Below are 19,111 nucleotides of genomic sequence, written 5' to 3'. Positions count from 1 at the left end.
ACCAGTGTAAAATGTAAAAAAACAAACAGTACATACTCACCTTCGCGTCCCCCGGCGTCCGCTTCCTGCACTGACTGAGCGCCGGCCCTAACAGCAGAGCGGTGACGTCACCGCTGTGCTGTGCTTTCACTTTACGGCCGGCAGTCAGTCAGTGCGGGAAGCAGACGGCAAGGGACCTGACGGACACCGGAATGTGAGTATGTAGTGTTTTTTTTTTTTTTTTACATTTACGATGGTAACTAGGGTAAACATCGGGTTACTAAGCGTGGCCCTGCGCTTAGTAACCCGATGTTTACCCTGGTTACCAGTGAAGACATCGCTGAATCCGTGTCACACACACCGATTCAGCGATGTCAGCGGGACCTCAACGACCAAAAAAAGGTCCAGGCCATTCCGACACGACCAGCGATCTCACAGCAGGGGCCTGGTCGCTGCTACGTGCCAAACATAGCGAGATCGCTACTGAGGTCGCTGTTGCGTCACAAAACTTGTGACTCAGCAGCGATCTCGCTAGCGACCTCGCTTAGTGTGACGGGGGCCTAAGAAGGTGGTGAGGTGATAAATTTAGTATTGTCACCACCAATAATTTTCCCCAGAAGCAGCTCCGCTCTTGCACATGGGCTTTGTATGTTCATGCATCTTAGCTCTATTCATACGAATGGCCCTGAGCCAAGACGCAACAGAGAGACAAGACACAAGAGGAACCTTTGTTTCTCAAGGGAAAAAACTGCAGCATCTTGTTTTCTTATCCCAGACAACCCTTTTAATCTACCTGTATTACTTGTAACATAGTAACTGTATTAACTGTTGCGCGCGACACTTCCGAGCTGCGTTACCTTTGTGTCATGCACTTTGTCATGAGATCTAAAACAAACACAGAAAATATCAATGTTACGTGTTTCATTCTGCATAAGTAAAGCTGTATTATCTGTATTCATGTGTGCGTTCTATATTAGTTTATTTTCTCATGTTCTTGTCTATATATTTAATACCTGAGGCTTAGGTTAGTCATCACAAAGATAGATTCCATCATTCTGAAGGTAAAATATCAGCACAACACACACCTACACACAATGCAGAACTATCCCAATAAAGAAAGTTTTTTATCCCCCCATAAAATAAATAATAATCCAATGATTCCGAGATAGCAGCTTTAACCAAATCACCATTTATATTCAACAATTTCAACTTTCTTTGGTTTCAATTTCAAGTTTAGATTCTCTGTTCTCTGAAGCAAAGAAATCTTGGTACATGTCAATGAAGACATGGGCAAAGCCGCTCTAGAAGACTGGGAAAACTTGACGGCGGCTCCGTATGCACATAACCATGGGTTATGTGCACACAGTTTATTTGCTAAATTTTCTGAGCGAAAACTAAATTTGGATTTGTACAGTTTGGATTTGGAAGTGGATTTGGACAGTTTCTGCGCCAAAAACTCCTAAAGACCCCTCAGTGTCCACATAGCCTTACGTACAGTACATTCACGCAGGTTATTGGCCGTCCAGAGAAAGAACATGCTTCTTTTAACCAGTTGACGGTTTCCGAACACTGAAGTAGATAAAAGAAGTAACAGTTCACTGAACATCATTGCTGTGCATTATATTCATTTTTTGATGTGGTATTTCTGCATTTTTTTTTCAGGAAGATTCCAGGCAAAATCTGCCTAAAAAAGATGTTATTTACTTGCAAAACTCAGTATGCACATTGCCTAAAATTGCTTTAATTACTGTTTGAATAAACTTGGCATTAATTTTAATGGGAAATTTGCAGTACAATAAAAACATAAAAAAAGTGTCATGTGTACTATAACTATGTGTTTCCTCGTAATCAGCAGGAAGTTTATTCAAAGAGCTTTTGAAACTTTTTTAAATGTGGATTTTCAAAAATCATTTCAAAATCCTTCCTTGTAATAATATTTAGAATTGAGAGTCCTCAGTGGTTGATATCAACCACTGAGGACTCTCAATTCTAAATATTTTTCTATCTACTGGCTAACACGGTACCAAGATATATTCCTTGTAAATAAAACTTTGTAAACATACCCTTATAATACGGAGTATTTTTGTGTTGAAAAAAGAAGTACGGTATATTTGAAACGTAATCTGTGGCAGAAAACCTAGGCTGACCTTCACGTTAATGTTACGGATTTTTAGTTTGTGCTGAATGCAGATCAGTCCCAATAAATTATGAGAGTAATGTGAATGTGGCTTCCTGCTGTGGTTTCTGGGCAGACTTTGCTGCAACAAATGACATATAACGTATGGAGGTAATTTTGAAAACCAAGTTGGAAAATTCTGCAGCCAATGGACTGTAATGACGATCTCCTATCAGAAACAATGGAAGGCAATTTATGGGTGTTTATGTGAAGATTTCAGTGTGAAATATGTTCTGAAACCTACATAAGAAAACCAGAGTGAAAATGTTGAAAAATATTAACTTCATAATGAGAGTTGAAGGGTTTATCTATTTAATGAGTATTGGCCACTTTTTGGCATGCGTTCCCGAATTACACACTCATTTTAAAGGAATCTAAGTTCTCACATATTTAGTTACACTTGCGTATTGCAAGTATTTTAAAGGTGGAAAATTCCTTAAATGTTTCCTACTATATTGTTTAATTCTACAATGCCTGAACCCCCGATACTGAAGAAGAAAAAGTAAAGACAAGAGAAATTGGTTTCAGGCCTCCTTAAAGAGCAATCCCAACAAAGTTTTTATCCTCCTAATCTATTGCAATCATCATATTATTCAGCACTGTGGTACTTACAATTGCTCATTTTGCCTTTCTACCCAGTGTGAGATGGTCACTGGCACAGTGAGGGGAGATACAGTATGTGTCACAAAGGTTATTATCCTGCGTGCTGTAAAAGCCATAATTTTTCCTCCAGCATGATATGTGCTGAGAGGAAATCAGTTGTGTCAAGGGACTGGCTTTCATGGTGAGTAGGTCAGAGATGGGTGGGACGCCTACTCACCATATCTCCACCTCAGGGTGGTGGTTGGAGGGAGTTAAATGTCCAGCTTCTGTTTTTTTTTCTGTCTTTGCTGTCTTGGAGGAAGGAAGCCTTCAGACTGAAGCTCCAGTGATAGCTGCCATGTGTGTTTGTACCAGAAGGCGAGAGCCATATTTAGAAGGACTTTGTATGGACTTTTTATTTTCAATTGTGCCAGAAAGGCTGTTTTCGTTATGATTTTGGGCTTTATAGTTTATGAAGCGATAAACCACACAGAGACTTTAATCTATAAGTGTTCCTGTATCTACCACAGGTAGCAGCGGTGGACAAATTATATGTCCTGTGTGAAGGCAGCTACACAGGGATGGAACAACGGTCAGACAAAATGGGAGAAGCTGATCAAGCACCCTCCTCCACATCAAGGTGATGACTCGTACGTCCGGAAAGCTGAGTGGTAAGACAATCAATGCAAAAGATGACGCCAGGGGATGATATAGAGGCGTTTATGACTGTGTTTGAATGGGTTGCAGAGTGGGAGAGGCTGCCCCCGGAGAAGTGGGCAGAGGGGCTGGCCTCCAATCTGGCAGGTGAACCTCAGAAAGCTTATTTTGACTTGGCCTTACAGGATGCCCGAGAATATGCCAAGTTAAAAACTGAGATTTTGGCATGCTCAGGGGTCACTATGTCTGTCAGAGCCCAAAGGGTTCATCACTGGGCGTATTATGGTGACAAACCTCCTCACTCTCAGATGTTTGACTTGTGGCATTTGGTCCAGAAATGGTTGCAGCCGAAGTCCTCCACTACAGCCTAGATGGTGGAATGGGTGGTCAGATAGATTTATTCACTCCCTCCCTACGCCAGTGCAGACCTGAGTTCCCCAGGGAGACCCCCGAAATAGTGATGACCTGGTGTGCCTTGTAGAAAGGTAGGGAGCCATACTGGGAAGTACTTTGTATGTTTTTTTAATTTTCGTTTGAGCCAGAAATGCTGTTTTAGTTACGATTTTGGGCTTAATGGTTTATGAAGCAATAAACCACCCAAAGACTTTAACCTACAAGTGTTCCTGTGTCTACCTCGGGGAGCAGCTGATTGAGCCGACCATCCACACCAGTTAATTCGTCTGTTTTCTCTGCTTCATGTAGAAACAGGGAGTCTCTTTTTCCTGCATGTATCATTCCCCTCTTCAACCACTGCTCCGTTCCTCCTCGTAGATAGGGACTTTTGCAGTGACTCATGACGTGTACAGAGAAAATTGACCTCCTGTTTCTACATAGAGCTTAGAAGGATTCAGCTAGTCAGTCTTTAATCATGTGATGTCATAGACTTTATGGCAAAGAGAAGGATTAACTGGTTAGAAAGGCAAAATGAGCAATTGTAAGTATTGTAAGTACACAGTGTTATATAATATGATGATTGCAATATATTAAGATGATCATTTTGATTGGAGCGCTTCTTTAAAGGGAGTTTTGCAGAATAATTTATTTTCATCAGGACAAACTATGTAAAGTGGTATACTTTGAAACACATAGAAAGTAAACTGCTATTAAAAATCTTCGATACTGGGATCCATTTCTGAACACCCTTGATCCAAAATACTGGTATCATCGGCAGTGCCGAGAAAAAAACTCTGAAATTTCTTTTACCCATCTAACGGCTTATTTTTGAGGGTGTTTGGCAGCTGATTTTTAAGAAAACATAACATACTGTTGTGATCACACAACCATACCAGGTGAACAATTCCCTGTTTTTTAAAATTTCCCTTGTGTCAGTGGATAAGACCCTATTTCTGCTAATTGTTTTACCAGCATATTCTGCCTCATTAGCTACTGAAGCATATGTACACCGAAGAATAAAAATGTTTTCAAAAGGTTTAAAAAAATGCTCTGCCCCTATTTATCAGTACATGTCTGGACACTTTCTTCACCTGTAATGAAACATGACACGCCATCTTCGTTCCCAGCTCACGTGAATATATGCTCTCTACGACTAGTTGTAAATCATAGTTTCACCTGTAGAATGTTTTCTTCCAAAACACATTTATGCTTGAGGAAGAAAGTAACTAAAGGTCAAAATCTTCATATCTGAGACACCGATAAGAGAGAAAAGACCCTCACTTGTAGGAGAAAACAGCAGATGGGAAACATGGATGCTTGAAATGTACCTTCTACTATGAATATCATTTTATTGGAGGTCCAAAATTCTGTGAAGATTAATTACTAGTAAATAAGATTTGTGTTAAGAACGGAGATCTTCAAGTTTCGTACTTCCCTTCACGCAAAAAAATAAGCCCTCACCCACCCCCAGATTTAAAAAAAGGAGACGCCATGGTTCTTGGAAAGAGTGCCATTTTTGGCAGGTCAGTTTTAATATTTAGTGAACATGGTAAATAAAAAATAAACAAAAAAAATGGTGGAATGGCACTTTTTTTGCAAATTCATCAAATGTATTTCTCGCTTTCCAGTACACTATGGCAAAATCAATGGTGTCATTCAAAAGTGCAACTACTCCAACAAAAACTAAGCCATGACATTTATAGCTTCTGTCTGCTACTTCTAATGGTGGATGCAGGTAGCCTGTGTTTCCCCTTAATGACCACCAATTCTGTCTGCTTATGGCGGTCACAGGGGGCTTTATTTTGATGCAGACATCTTTTTGAATATGGAGGACTACATGGCAGCAGGTTTGCTATTCCTCTAGTGATAATCTCCTGCTGATAAATTAATGATTGTATCAAAACTACAGATGGCCGCCCAGTAAGTGATACATCGTTGAAATCAGGGTCTCTGTCTTTACATTACCCTACTGTCAGATTAGGTGGCAACAAATGTTCTGACAGGTCTTCCATGCCCTTCAAACCACCAGCATTTCTTTATACCTTCATAAACACTCTGCCCAACAATCCCTTTACTCTGTTTGCGACAGTAACAGATCTTAAAAAAAAGTGTTTTTACAGTCCGTTTTTATTATGCAAATATCCTTTTCACTAATCGATGAGGCATTTGTTTCCCAGACTAGTTGTCCCACTCAGAATATTATCACACCCCTGTGGGAGTGATAACATGATTTTTCAGAGTCGACTGTCATGCTCGCGCCCAGACTGGTTGGCGCGGGCGTGCGGGGGAGTGGCCCCACTGGACCACAGACCAAACCTCCCTGGAAGGGGCGTAACTAAGTAGCTTCCTAGGTGTTCGCTGGAGCCTCTAATGGTGAGGTCAGACTTGTGCAATAGGAAGCTACCAGGTACCATTCCAGGGTGGAGTCTGGTTGTGGCTGCTGATCCCACCGGGGAACGGAACATAGACAAGCAAGCGGGCACATAGGCAGGCAGACGGGTACAACAGGAACACTGTCAGGCAGGCGGGCAAGGCTGGCTCTCTGGCAGGACTGATAGACAAGACTGGTACACTGGAAGAACCGGTAGGGACCGGTCTGCAGGCAGGTATGTAGAACGGGTAAGAACCTGTTCAGACACGAGGACCTAGGAGTAAGTAGATAAAGACCGCAAGAGCGGATGCAGAGAGAAAGCACAGGAGCTAGAGCCAAGAACAGAAATGCAGGAGGCGGAGCCAAGAGCAGGAGGCGGAGCCAAGTGCAAAACCGCAGGAGGCGGAGCCAAGAGCTGGAGGCGGAGCCAAGTGCAGACAGGCAGGAGGCGGAGCCAAGAGCTGGAGGCGGAGCCAAGTGCATACAGGCAGGAGGCGGAGCCAAGTGCAGGGGAGGTAGAACCGCAAGGAGCGGAGCCAGGTAGAACCGCAAGGGGCGGAGCCAGGTAGAACCGCAAGGGGCGGAGCCAGGTAGAACCGCAAGGGGCGGAGCCAGGTAGAACCGCAAGGGGCGGAGCCAGGTAGAACCGCAAGGGGCGGAGCCAGGTAGAACCGCAAGGGGCGGAGCCAGGTAGAACCGCAAGGGGCGGAGCCAGGTAGAACCGCAAGGAGCGGAGCCAGGTAGAACCGCAAGGAGCGGAGCCAGGTAGAACCGCAAGGAGCGGAGCCAGGTAGAACCGCAAGAAGCGGAGAGGAGCTGCGGGAGGGGTCTCTGCAGCAAAGCTGAGCAGAGCCACAAGGAATGTGGAGAGAAGCTGCAGCAAGGGATAACTGCAACAGCAGAAGAAAAGCTGAGTAGAAAGGAGCAGAAACGCAGAAGTGAGGAGCAGAGGTAAAGTAACAAAGGTTCAGAGCAGGCAGAGCTGCAAGAGAGCGGAGTGTAAGCAGACTGAGAATACAAGGAAAGACAACAGGGAAGGAAGCCAAAGACTAGGAGACCGAGGTAAGACTAAGTGCAGACAAGGCAATGGAACAAGACACAAGGACAAAGACACTGGGACCAGGATATTCTGCCTCCTGGTGGGCAGACAACAAGACCAAGGAAATAACACAGAGAATCCTCCAGAGAGGGAGTAACTCAGAGCAAGGCCAGGCAAACTCAGAAGCAAGACACTAACTGAGCTAACACATTGCACAGGCCCAGAACACTGGGTGGAGCTGAACTAAATACTGGAGGTCTCCTGGCAATTGGTCAGGATCAGATTGGACAGATGCACCTGATTCCTATAAGAACCAGAGAGTTCAGGCGCCGCCCCTCTATACACAGAACTATGAAGCATGCAGAGAGCAGAGACACAGAACATGGAGCTGGCAAGAAACAGAAACCACATCATGGCCTGGAGCAGTGGGTAAGATAGTGTGAGAAATGCGAGGCCATGCCGTGATGCCAGCAGAGTTGTTACAGTACCCCCCCCTTTACGGCCCCTCTTCTTCAAGCCAGCCAGAATAACTTGTAGAAGAAGGATGGGAGCACACATAGTCCAGGCCAACATGACATCTTCAGGGTAGAAGGCGGCAGGAGGGTCACCAGGTATCTCAGAAAACAAAGTCTTTTGGTACTCAACTGGGTTAGCTTCCACAATGAGCAGGACCACCTCCTCCAGGTACATAGGTAACAGGGACTTGAATGCTGCCGTCTTAATATCTTCACCAGCCAGACACTTGGAAACTGGAAACCGTCTCATAGGATTCAAATTTTGCCCAACAGGTAGTAGAGAAGCTCCCGGATACTGAACACAGGAAAAGTCACTAGAGATGAGTGTGGAGAGCATCAGCTCCACCGGGCCAGAGAAAAATTGAGGTGAACAAACTTCTGTCTTGAAATCTTCACCAGCCGGCCACAAGGACGCAGAAGGTACAAACATAGGAACCATCTTCTGCCCGTTATCCAGAAGAAATCGTCCAAGCGGCGGGGATGTTCCTAGGAACGGAACACAGGCAAAGTCGCTGGAGACGTGTGGAGAGATAGTCACCGCTTCCCCATCTTCGGTGACATTAGCACATCTTGACTCGACAACTAAGTGTTTACTGGTATAGTCGCTGGAGATGTGTGGAGACATAGTCACCGTTTCCCCATCTTCGGTGACGTCAGCACAGCTTGACTCGACGACTAGCAGACCAGCAGAAGAAGATGTCACTGCTGAGTGTCTTTGACGCATGGGAACCAGACACTTCTCAAGACTGGGTAAGTTCAAACGAAGCACCTTACTGCAACTCTTGACCAGGGCGGGTGGTAGAGTCTTTGGCTTAGAATGACCCATGGGCATAACAGACAGCATACGGAAAACAAACTTCTTTGTGTATAAGGCTCCAACTTGGAGCTGTAGTTGTCCTTGCAGGACTAGACTGCTCTTTAGCAGGGTTCGGCCATTATCAGGCAACGCCCACACTGGGTTCTGGAGCTGAAGAACGGAGACCATACACCGACTCCGTATGACAGGCGGCTTAGACACACCAAAGCTCCCAGAAGGCAGAGAAACAGTCATTAACTTAGATGGAGAGGACGTACTCTCGCCAGGGGCAGCCTCTCCAACTGGCCCGAGGTTTTGGAGCTTAAGATCCCCTGGACAGAGGCCATCCAGGTGTTCCTCACAACAGCAGCGACATTGTATGCCCTTCTTATGGTTGATTTCAGGCTGCTGCTTTGCCAGCCCACTCTCATCAACCTTCTTAGGCTTAACACAGGTTGCTGCTTTAACGGGTAGAGGAACAGGAGGGTCACAGACGGTCATGGCTTGACGTGGGGGTTTCTTCACGGGTTTCGCCCGTCTGGAGCGCCTCTCGGATCTAGATGGGGAAGACTTAACAGGAGCAGCAGGACAAGGCTTGTCAAATACTTTACGGAAGGCCACTAGGAAGGCCCCTAGGTTCATGACAATAGGATCCCCTGCTTCCCAGAGGGGAGTTATCCATATTAGAGCATCTTCGGCCAGGTAGGACATGATGTAACCCACCTTGACCCAGTCAGAGGGAAAACAAGCTGCATTCTGCAGGATGTAGCGTAAGCACTGTTTCAGGAACCCCTGACATTCTTCAGGATTCCCATAGAACCTAGGTGGGTCAGCTGGGTAGTGCTCCTCCTCATAGGCCTGAAGTTGCTTGAAGAGAGCATTAGAGACTATAATTGGGTCAGAGGTCTCTTCAATCTGAACCACCCTTGGTGGAACAAATTTTTCAGGTTGCTCATACGGGCAGGAAAAAAGTTCATCATGCTCTGCGAGCGGTAGGACATGGGATACAGCGGAGGCCATGGCCTGTGCAAACTGTCATGCTCGCGCCCAGACTGGTTGGCGCGGGCGTGCGGGGGAGTGGCCCCACTGGACCACAGACCAAACCTCCCTGGAAGGGGCGTAACTAAGTAGCTTCCTAGGTGTTCGCTGGAGCCTCTAATGGTGAGGTCAGACTTGTGCAATAGGAAGCTACCAGGTACCATTCCAGGGTGGAGTCTGGTTGTGGCTGCTGATCCCACCGGGGAACGGAACATAGACAAGCAAGCGGGCACATAGGCAGGCAGACGGGTACAACAGGAACACTGTCAGGCAGGCGGGCAAGGCTGGCTCTCTGGCAGGACTGATAGACAAGACTGGTACACTGGAAGAACCGGTAGGGACCGGTCTGCAGGCAGGTATGTAGAACGGGTAAGAACCTGTTCAGACACGAGGACCTAGGAGTAAGTAGATAAAGACCGCAAGAGCGGATGCAGAGAGAAAGCACAGGAGCTAGAGCCAAGAACAGAAATGCAGGAGGCGGAGCCAAGAGCAGGAGGCGGAGCCAAGTGCAAAACCGCAGGAGGCGGAGCCAAGAGCTGGAGGCGGAGCCAAGTGCAGACAGGCAGGAGGCGGAGCCAAGAGCTGGAGGCGGAGCCAAGTGCAGACAGGCAGGAGGCAGAGCCAAGGGCTGGCGGCGGAGCCAAGTGCAGGGGAGGTAGAACCGCAAGGGGCGGAGCCAGGTAGAACCGCAAGGGGCGGAGCCAGGTAGAACCGCAAGGGGCGGAGCCAGGTAGAACCGCAAGGGGCGGAGCCAGGTAGAACCGCAAGGGGCGGAGCCAGGTAGAACCGCAAGGGGCGGAGCCAGGTAGAACCGCAAGGGGCGGAGCCAGGTAGAACCGCAAGGGGCGGAGCCAGGTAGAACCGCAAGGGGCGGAGCCAGGTAGAACCGCAAGGGGCGGAGCCAGGTAGAACCGCAAGGAGCGGAGCCAGGTAGAACCGCAAGGAGCGGAGCCAGGTAGAACCGCAAGAAGCGGAGAGGAGCTGCGGGAGGGGTCTCTGCAGCAAAGCTGAGCAGAGCCACAAGGAATGTGGAGAGAAGCTGCAGCAAGGGATAACTGCAACAGCAGAAGAAAAGCTGAGTAGAAAGGAGCAGAAACGCAGAAGTGAGGAGCAGAGGTAAAGTAACAAAGGTTCAGAGCAGGCAGAGCTGCAAGAGAGCGGAGTGTAAGCAGACTGAGAATACAAGGAAAGACAACAGGGAAGGAAGCCAAAGACTAGGAGACCGAGGTAAGACTAAGTGCAGACAAGGCAATGGAACAAGACACAAGGACAAAGACACTGGGACCAGGATATTCTGCCTCCTGGTGGGCAGACAACAAGACCAAGGAAATAACACAGAGAATCCTCCAGAGAGGGAGTAACTCAGAGCAAGGCCAGGCAAACTCAGAAGCAAGACACTAACTGAGCTAACACATTGCACAGGCCCAGAACACTGGGTGGAGCTGAACTAAATACTGGAGGTCTCCTGGCAATTGGTCAGGATCAGATTGGACAGATGCACCTGATTCCTATAAGAACCAGAGAGTTCAGGCGCCGCCCCTCTATACACAGAACTATGAAGCATGCAGAGAGCAGAGACACAGAACATGGAGCTGGCAAGAAACAGAAACCACATCATGGCCTGGAGCAGTGGGTAAGATAGTGTGAGAAATGCGAGGCCATGCCGTGATGCCAGCAGAGTTGTTACATCGACGTTATCGCAAGCTCTCTGCAAATCTCGCGTACACCCGGCGAAATGACCCATGGGAAAGTCACGCACATGCACGACATTTGCAGAGAACTGGCGATGATGTCCACTCTTGCAAGTCATGTCATCACACCCAAAGGGGTTCTCTTTAGAAGATACAACACATGCCACAAAAACAAGCAGTCGTGTACTTTTGTTGATGGAAATGATTAGGTGATGTTTCCCCCTTTGATGCACATCATCACAGTTTGGGCAAGAGCATTCGGCCATCTTGGCCATGACTAGTCCTCATGATGGATTTGTGGTGGGGAGTACAGTCCTCCTCAACAAGTAACTGCTTATTTCTCTTGAAGTGTACTGTTACTCAAAAGATCTTTCCCATTAAATGCTATCATCACATTATCAATATTTTCTAGTTTTAGGTGCTATCACTATTAAGCTATTGTGCTTCTACATTTTGATTCAAAAACTGTCCATTGGGTGTAGACCCTTCATAAAATTTGCTCACGGGGTAATATGTTCTAGCATTTTTGGATGTTTTTCTCCGGAAAATGTCATGCAGGTCATTAGGATATGCTGTTACACTGATTCCTATGGATAGAAAGTACGTGTTTTATTCAATGTAAGGAAGTTGTGTGTTGTGTAACTTTTTAGTCTTTGACTGCAAAGATAAAATACTTAAAAAACAAGTGTAAATAGAAATGTAATTAGAGAGAACCTTTCCAGGAAAAAGAACTATAGAAAAACATGTTCTTCTCAGTTGTAAGAATGCAGTGAGAAAATACAGAGAATCACACCTATGATCAGGGCTGAAACTGTAGCCCTCGGCATTGTTCTTGTAATAACTGATACGGGGCCGTGTCTTGATGAAGAGGGTGCTGAACCTTGGCTTGTTGATCGACAGGTCCTGATATTTCAGCGTCAGATACTTAAGAATGAATAATCCTTCACACGGTTTATTATAATTATGAACATGTCATAAATTCTATATGTTACTAAATTGATATGTAACCTCTGTGAAAGGTTAATATAGACAATACTCTTCTCCTGTCATATGGATGAGAGTCAGAAGTGATGATTTATAAGTTTGCATATTTTCCTCGGGTGATACGAAATCATATCAGAACAGCCATGGGACAAGCTATTTACATTGCACTAATTGTAATATGAAAGGATCATTGCACTGTGACACATTTTTTTACAGGAAGTCTGTCAACAGGTTTTTGCTACCCCATCTAAGAGCTGCATAATGTAGGAGCAGAGACCATGTGTTACCACAGTGCTAGTCTTCCTGTACATGTCACCTTCTTCCTCCCTGCAGGGACTCCGGTGTGTTCATTTACCTGTCCACGCTCCCAAGGCATCTGTTTCCTTCCAGGACCTACTAATAGCACGCAGGTCTCCTGGGAGTGTTTCTAGGGTTCGCACACGCTCTCCCCGGCTCTTACAGGGCCAGTACATGCCGATAAAGGCATCTATAGCTGGGAGACATCTGATATTTAAGACACCCTCCCCTACTAGGAGGTGCCTTAGCAACTTCACTTATCAGTGTATAGCCTGCTGTCTATTTGTAAGGTACCTGTGCTCTCAGTATCTGATCCTGCCCATCCCATTTACCTGACCCTATCTGCCCTGTCTTCACCTGATCCTGCCCATCCTGCCTGTGCCTAGTCCTGTTCCTGATCCATCTGAACCAGCTCCTATGTTCCTGCACCAGTGATCCCCTACCTGTGGCTGTCCCGTGTTCCTGTTCCAGTCCGTGGTATACCCAAACTAATAATCAAAGGCAGATGTGAAATAGTGAAAAACCTTGATTAATAGACAAGCTCACAAATTTAGTAAGAAATATTTACCATGATCCGTGGTATAAAATGAATGGAAAAAACAGGCTAACTCAAGGAATTGTTCAAAAAAACATAACCACATATAAAGTGCATAATACACAACATGTAAAGATAAAATTCAAGTGTTAAATCAAATACTCATATGGATAATTATTTAAAGTCATCAACTGAGTATCAAACATAACAAAGTGCTGTATTAGAATCAAAAACAGTAAACCCAGTAGAAGAATAGTAATACATAGCCTGAGTTAACCTAATCCATTTTAGAGATAAAGATAGATGTCATACATGGGAAAACAGTAAGTCCTATGTTCAAGAAGATATACAAAACAAGTATGGAATCAAAAAGCCATCATACAATGTGCGCTAATACAGAACCTGCATTATTAAAGGGAACCTGTCACCTCCAAAATCGAAGGTGAGCTGCGCCCACCGGCATCAGGGGCTTATCTACAGCATTCTGTAATGCTGTAGATTAGCCCCAGATGTATCCTGAAAGATGAGAAAAAAGGTTAGATTATACTCACCTGGGCAGGCGGTCCGATCCGATGGGTGTCGCGGTCCGGGGCCTCCCACCTTCTTACAATGAAGTCCTCTTCTTGTCTTCACGCTGTGGTTCCGGCGCAGGCATACTGCCCTCAACAGGGCAGACAAAGTACGCCTGCACCAGAGCTGCAGCGTGAAGACAAGAGGACGTCATCGTAAGAAGATGGGAGGCCCCGGACTGGACCGCAGCGGGAACACCCCTGGGTGAGTATAATCTAACCTCTTTTTCTTATCTTTCAGGATACATTGGGGGCTTATCTACAGCATTAAAGAATGCTGTAGATAAGCCCCTGATGCTGGTGGGCTTAGCTCACCTTCGATTTTGGGGGTGACAGGTTCCCTTTAATGGAGTCCCATGCATATCACTGCAGAAGAGTGCAGCTTCCTCAGGGGCAATGCTATGAATGCAACAAACCTATTGCCGATATACACTGCTCAAAAAAATAAAGGGAACACTTAAACAACAGAATATAACTTCAAGTAAATCAAATTTCTGAGAAATCAAACTGTCCACTTAGGAAGCAACACTGTTTGACAATCAATTTCACATGCTGTTGTGCAAGTGGAATAGACAACAGATGTAAATTATTGGCAATTATCAAGACACACTCAATAAAGGAGTGGTTCTGCAGGTGGAGACCACAGCCCACAGCTCCACATCTCAGAACCAATGCTTTCTGGCTGATGTTTTGGTCACTTTTGAATGTTGGTTGTGCTTTCACACTCATGGTAGCATGAGATGGACTCTACAATCCACACAAGTGGCTCAGGTAGTGCAGCTCATCCAGGATGGCACATGAATGCGAGCTGTGGCAAGAAGGTTTGCTGTGTCTGTTAGTGTAGTGTCCAAAGACTGGAGGCGCTACCAGGAGACAGGACAGTACACCAGGAGATGTGGAGGGGGCTGTAGGAGGGCAATAACCCAGCAGCAGGACCGCTACCTCAGTCTTTGTGCAAGGAGGAACAGGAGGAGCACTGCCAGAGCCCTGCAAAATGACCTCCAGCAGGCCACAAATGTGCATGTGTCTGCACAAACGGTTAGAAACTGACTCCATGAGGATGGTCTGAGTGCCCTACATCCACAGATGAGGGTTGTGCTCACAGCCCAACACCGTGCAGGACACTTGGCATTTGCCACAGAGTACCAGGATTGGAAAATTCGCCAATGGCATCCTGTGCTCTTCACAGATGAAAGCAGGTTCACACTGAACACATGTGACAGATGTGACAGAGTCTGTAGACGCCATGGAGAGCGATCTTCTGCCTGCGACATCCTTCAGCATGACCGGTTTGGCAGTGGGTCAGTAATGGTAGGGGGTGGCATTTCTTTGGAGGGCTGCACAGCCCTCCATGTGCTTGCTAGAGGTAGCCTGACTGCCATTAGGTACTGAGATGAGATCCTCAGACCCCTTGTGAGACCATATGCTGGTGCGGTTGGCCCTGGGTTCCTCCTAATGCAGGATAATGCCAGACCTCATGTGGCTGGAGTGTGTCAGCAGTTCCTGCAAGATGAAGGCATTGAAGCTATGGACTGGCCCGCCCATTCCCAAGACCTGAATTTGATTGAACACATCTGGGACATCATGTCTCGCACCATCCACCAACGTCACATTGCACCACAGACTGTCCAGGAGTTGGCGGATGCTTTAGTCCAGGTCTGGGAGGAGATCCCTCAGGAGACCATCCGCTGCCTCATCAGGAGCATGCCCAGGCATTGTAGGTAGGTCATACAGGCACGTGGAGGCCACACACACTTCTGAGCATCATTTCCTTGTCTTGAGGCATTTCCACTGAAGTTGGATCAGCCTGCAACTTCATTTTCCACTTTGATTTTGAGCATCATTCCAACTCCAGACCTCCGTGGGATATTAGTTGTGATTTATGTTGATCATTTTTAGGTTTTATTGTTCTCAACACATTCCACTATGTAATGAATAAAGATTTACAACTTGAATATTTCATTCAGTGATATCTAGGATGTGGGATTTTAGTGTTCCCTTTATTTTTTTGAGCAGTGTATATACCAAATGAAAATATTAAATGAATACCAGTGCACGGCAGGACAGCGTATTGGGAAGTGACTCAGGTAGATGATGCATTGTGATCACATGGGATCACATGTGTGGCGCAAGCCAATCAGATGGATAAGTAGATAATGATGTTTAAGGAAACTGGCAGAAGTTGTGCACAATGAGGTCACAGCGCACGCCTGCCCAGTCAAAGAGTAAATCGGAAGTCAGTATTAAGGTACAGTACCTGACAACTGTCGGAAAAGACCTCATATGTCTAAAATGCATGCGTACCTGGCCATAATATGGACTAGAAGGCATTGTGCAAATATCCCACATAGTGGGAGATGGTATTACAAAACGAAGAAATCAATATGTGCATGCTTTGGCAATGTAAGCAATTTAATCCATACCAGACTTGCTGTAATCAGTAGAGTTGAGCGACTTTCATTTTTTTAAGATCGAGTCGGGTTTTGTGAAACCCGATTTTGTCCAGAGTCGAGTCGAGTGCAGTCGGCCGATTATCGCTAAAAGTCGGGGATCGACCGAAACACGAAACCCAATGCAAGTCAATGGGGAAGCATAGTCGGCAGTGAGTGGAGGCCAGGAAAACACCTACAGTGCCCATTTTAATGCCAAAAACATCCATTCTTGTTTCTGAAGCTTGTCAATCTTAATTAACTTTATAATAATAGTTGGGCATAGGGAATTGGGGGTCATTTGGCAAAAGTTGTGGGGGGAGTAGGGCCGGCTCAAGTTTTTCGTGGGTCCAGGAAATGCGGACTACGTCACGGCGGTGTTGCAGGGAAAGGTAAGTATTTCAACGTTGCAAGTGCTGTGATCCTGAGCAAGCAGGGGGGGCCCACTCGTTCGCATTGGCACTGGCACAGGGCCCCTCAAAGTACAGCGATGTGTGTTTGCATGGCGGGGGCGCCTCCCACCAGCAGCGACACTTTTGCGTACTCTGAGGGGCCCTGTGCCAGTGACGTCGCCAACGAGTATGCCCCCCCACCTGATGAAGGAACCTGCACTTTCATCTGCACCTTCCTCTCTGTCCCTGTGTAAGGTGGTATAACATGCGGGAAGGGGAACCTTACTTTCAGGAGGGTCAGATTCTGGCTGTGTAGAGTATAAGGGGAATGTAGTGGTCTAGGTCAATGTACCAGCAGACTCATCTAGCAGTGGCTGGGCAATGGGCAGGATGAGGAGGAAACAGATATAGGGCCAAAGAATAAAGTAGGCTAAATGCAGTTCAAAATTGGTAACAGGACTAAACAGGCGGCATTGCTTTGTTCAGTGGAGTAGCAAACCCAAGAGCAGCAGACACTGTTTCAAGGGCATAACCACACTAGTAGGCCAAATGCAGTTTAATATCTGATAGTATAGGGCGAAAGCCAGAATGTGGAAGCTCAGCTTTGTTCAGTTGAGGACAACACCAGGCAGGGGCAGACAGACACCTTTAGTAGGCCGGAACAGCCAATTTTAAAAAAAAACAGCAGTTAGTAAGAGGCAGAAGGTAGAAGCTCAGCTTTATTCAGTTGAGGACAACACCAGGCAGGGGCAGACATTCACCTTTAGTAGGCCGGAACAGCCAATTGCATTTTTAAAAATGGTAATTTGGAACAGAAGGTTGAAGCTCAGCTTTATTCAGTTGAGGACAACACCAGGCAGGGGCAGACAGACACCTTTAGTAGGCCGGAACAGCCAATTGCATTTTTAAAAATGGTAATTTGGAACTGAAGGTTGAAGCTCAGCTTTATTCAGTTGAGGACAACACCAGGCAGGGGCAGACATTCACCTTTAGTAGGCCGGAACAGCCAATTGCATTTTTAAAAATGGTAATTTGGAACAGAAGGTAGAAGCTCAGCTTTATTCAGTTGAGGACAACACCAGGCAGGGGCAGACATTCACCTTTAGTAGGCCGGAACAGCCAATTGCATTTTTAAAAATGGTAATTTGGAACAGAAGGTTGAAGCTCAGCTTTATTCAGTTGAGGACAACACCAGGCAGGGGCAGTCAGACACCTTTAGTAGGCCGGAACAGCCAATTTTTTAAAAAAACAGCAGTTAGTAAGAGGCAGAAGGTAGAAGCTCAGCTTTATTCAGTTGAGGACAACACCAGGCAGGGGCAGACAGACACCTTTAGTAGGCCGGAACAGCCAATTGCATTTTTAAAAATGGTAATTTGGAACTGAAGGTTGAAGCTCAGCTTTATTCAGTTGAGGACAACACCAGGCAGGGGCAGACATTCACCTTTAGTAGGCCGGAACAGCCAATTGCATTTTTAAAAATGGTAATTTGGAACAGAAGGTAGAAGCTCAGCTTTATTCAGTTGAGGACAACACCAGGCAGGGGCAGACATTCACCTTTAGTAGGCCGGAACAGCCAATTGCATTTTTAAAAATGGTAATTTGGAACTGAAGGTTGAAGCTCAGCTTTATTCAGTTGAGGACAACACCAGGCAGGGGCAGACATTCACCTTTAGTAGGCCGGAACAGCCAATTGCATTTTTAAAAATGGTAATTTGGAACAGAAGGTAGAAGCTCAGCTTTATTCAGTTGAGGACAACACCAGGCAGGGGCAGACATTCACCTTTAGTAGGCCGGAACAGCCAATTGCATTTTTAAAAATGGTAATTTGGAACAGAAGGTTGAAGCTCAGCTTTATTCAGTTGAGGACAACACCAGGCAGGGGCAGACAGACACCTTTAGTAGGCCGGAACAGCCAATTGCATTTTTAAAAATGGTAATTTGGAACTGAAGGTTGAAGCTCAGCTTTATTCAGTTGAGGACAACACCAGGCAGGGGCAGACATTCACCTTTAGTAGGCCGGAACAGCCAATTGCATTTTTAAAAATGGTAATTTGGAACAGAAGGTAGAAGCTCAGCTTTATTCAGTTGAGGACAACACCAGGCAGGGGCAGACATTCACCTTTAGTAGGCCGGAACAGCCAATTGCATTTTTAAAAATGGTAATTTGGAACAGAAGGTTGAAGCTCAGCTTTATTCAGTTGAGGACAACACCAGGCAGGGGCAGTCAGACACCTTTAGTAGGCCGGAACAGCCAATTTTTAAAAAAAACAGCAGTTAGTAAGAGGCAGAAGGTAGAAGCTCAGCTTTATTCAGTTGAGGACAACACCAGGCAGGGGCAGACAGACACCTTTAGTAGGCCGGAACAGCCAATTGCATTTTTAAAAATGGTAATTTGGAACTGAAGGTTGAAGCTCAGCTTTATTCAGTTGAGGACAACACCAGGCAGGGGCAGACAGACACCTTTAGTAGGCCGGAACAGCCAATGGCATTTTTAAAAATGGTAATTTGGAACAGAAGGTTGAAGCTCAGCTTTATTCAGTTGAGGACAACACCAGGCAGGGGCAGACAGACACCTTTAGTAGGCCGGAACAGCCAATTTTTTAAAAAAACAGTAGTTAGTAAGAGGCAGAAGGTAGAAGCTCAGCTTTATTCAGTTGAGGACAACACC

This window comes from Ranitomeya variabilis, chromosome 1, assembly GCF_051348905.1.
Source record: "Ranitomeya variabilis isolate aRanVar5 chromosome 1, aRanVar5.hap1, whole genome shotgun sequence".
Lineage (NCBI taxonomy): Eukaryota > Metazoa > Chordata > Amphibia > Anura > Dendrobatidae > Ranitomeya > Ranitomeya variabilis.
This window is presented reverse-complemented; position numbering follows the sequence as displayed.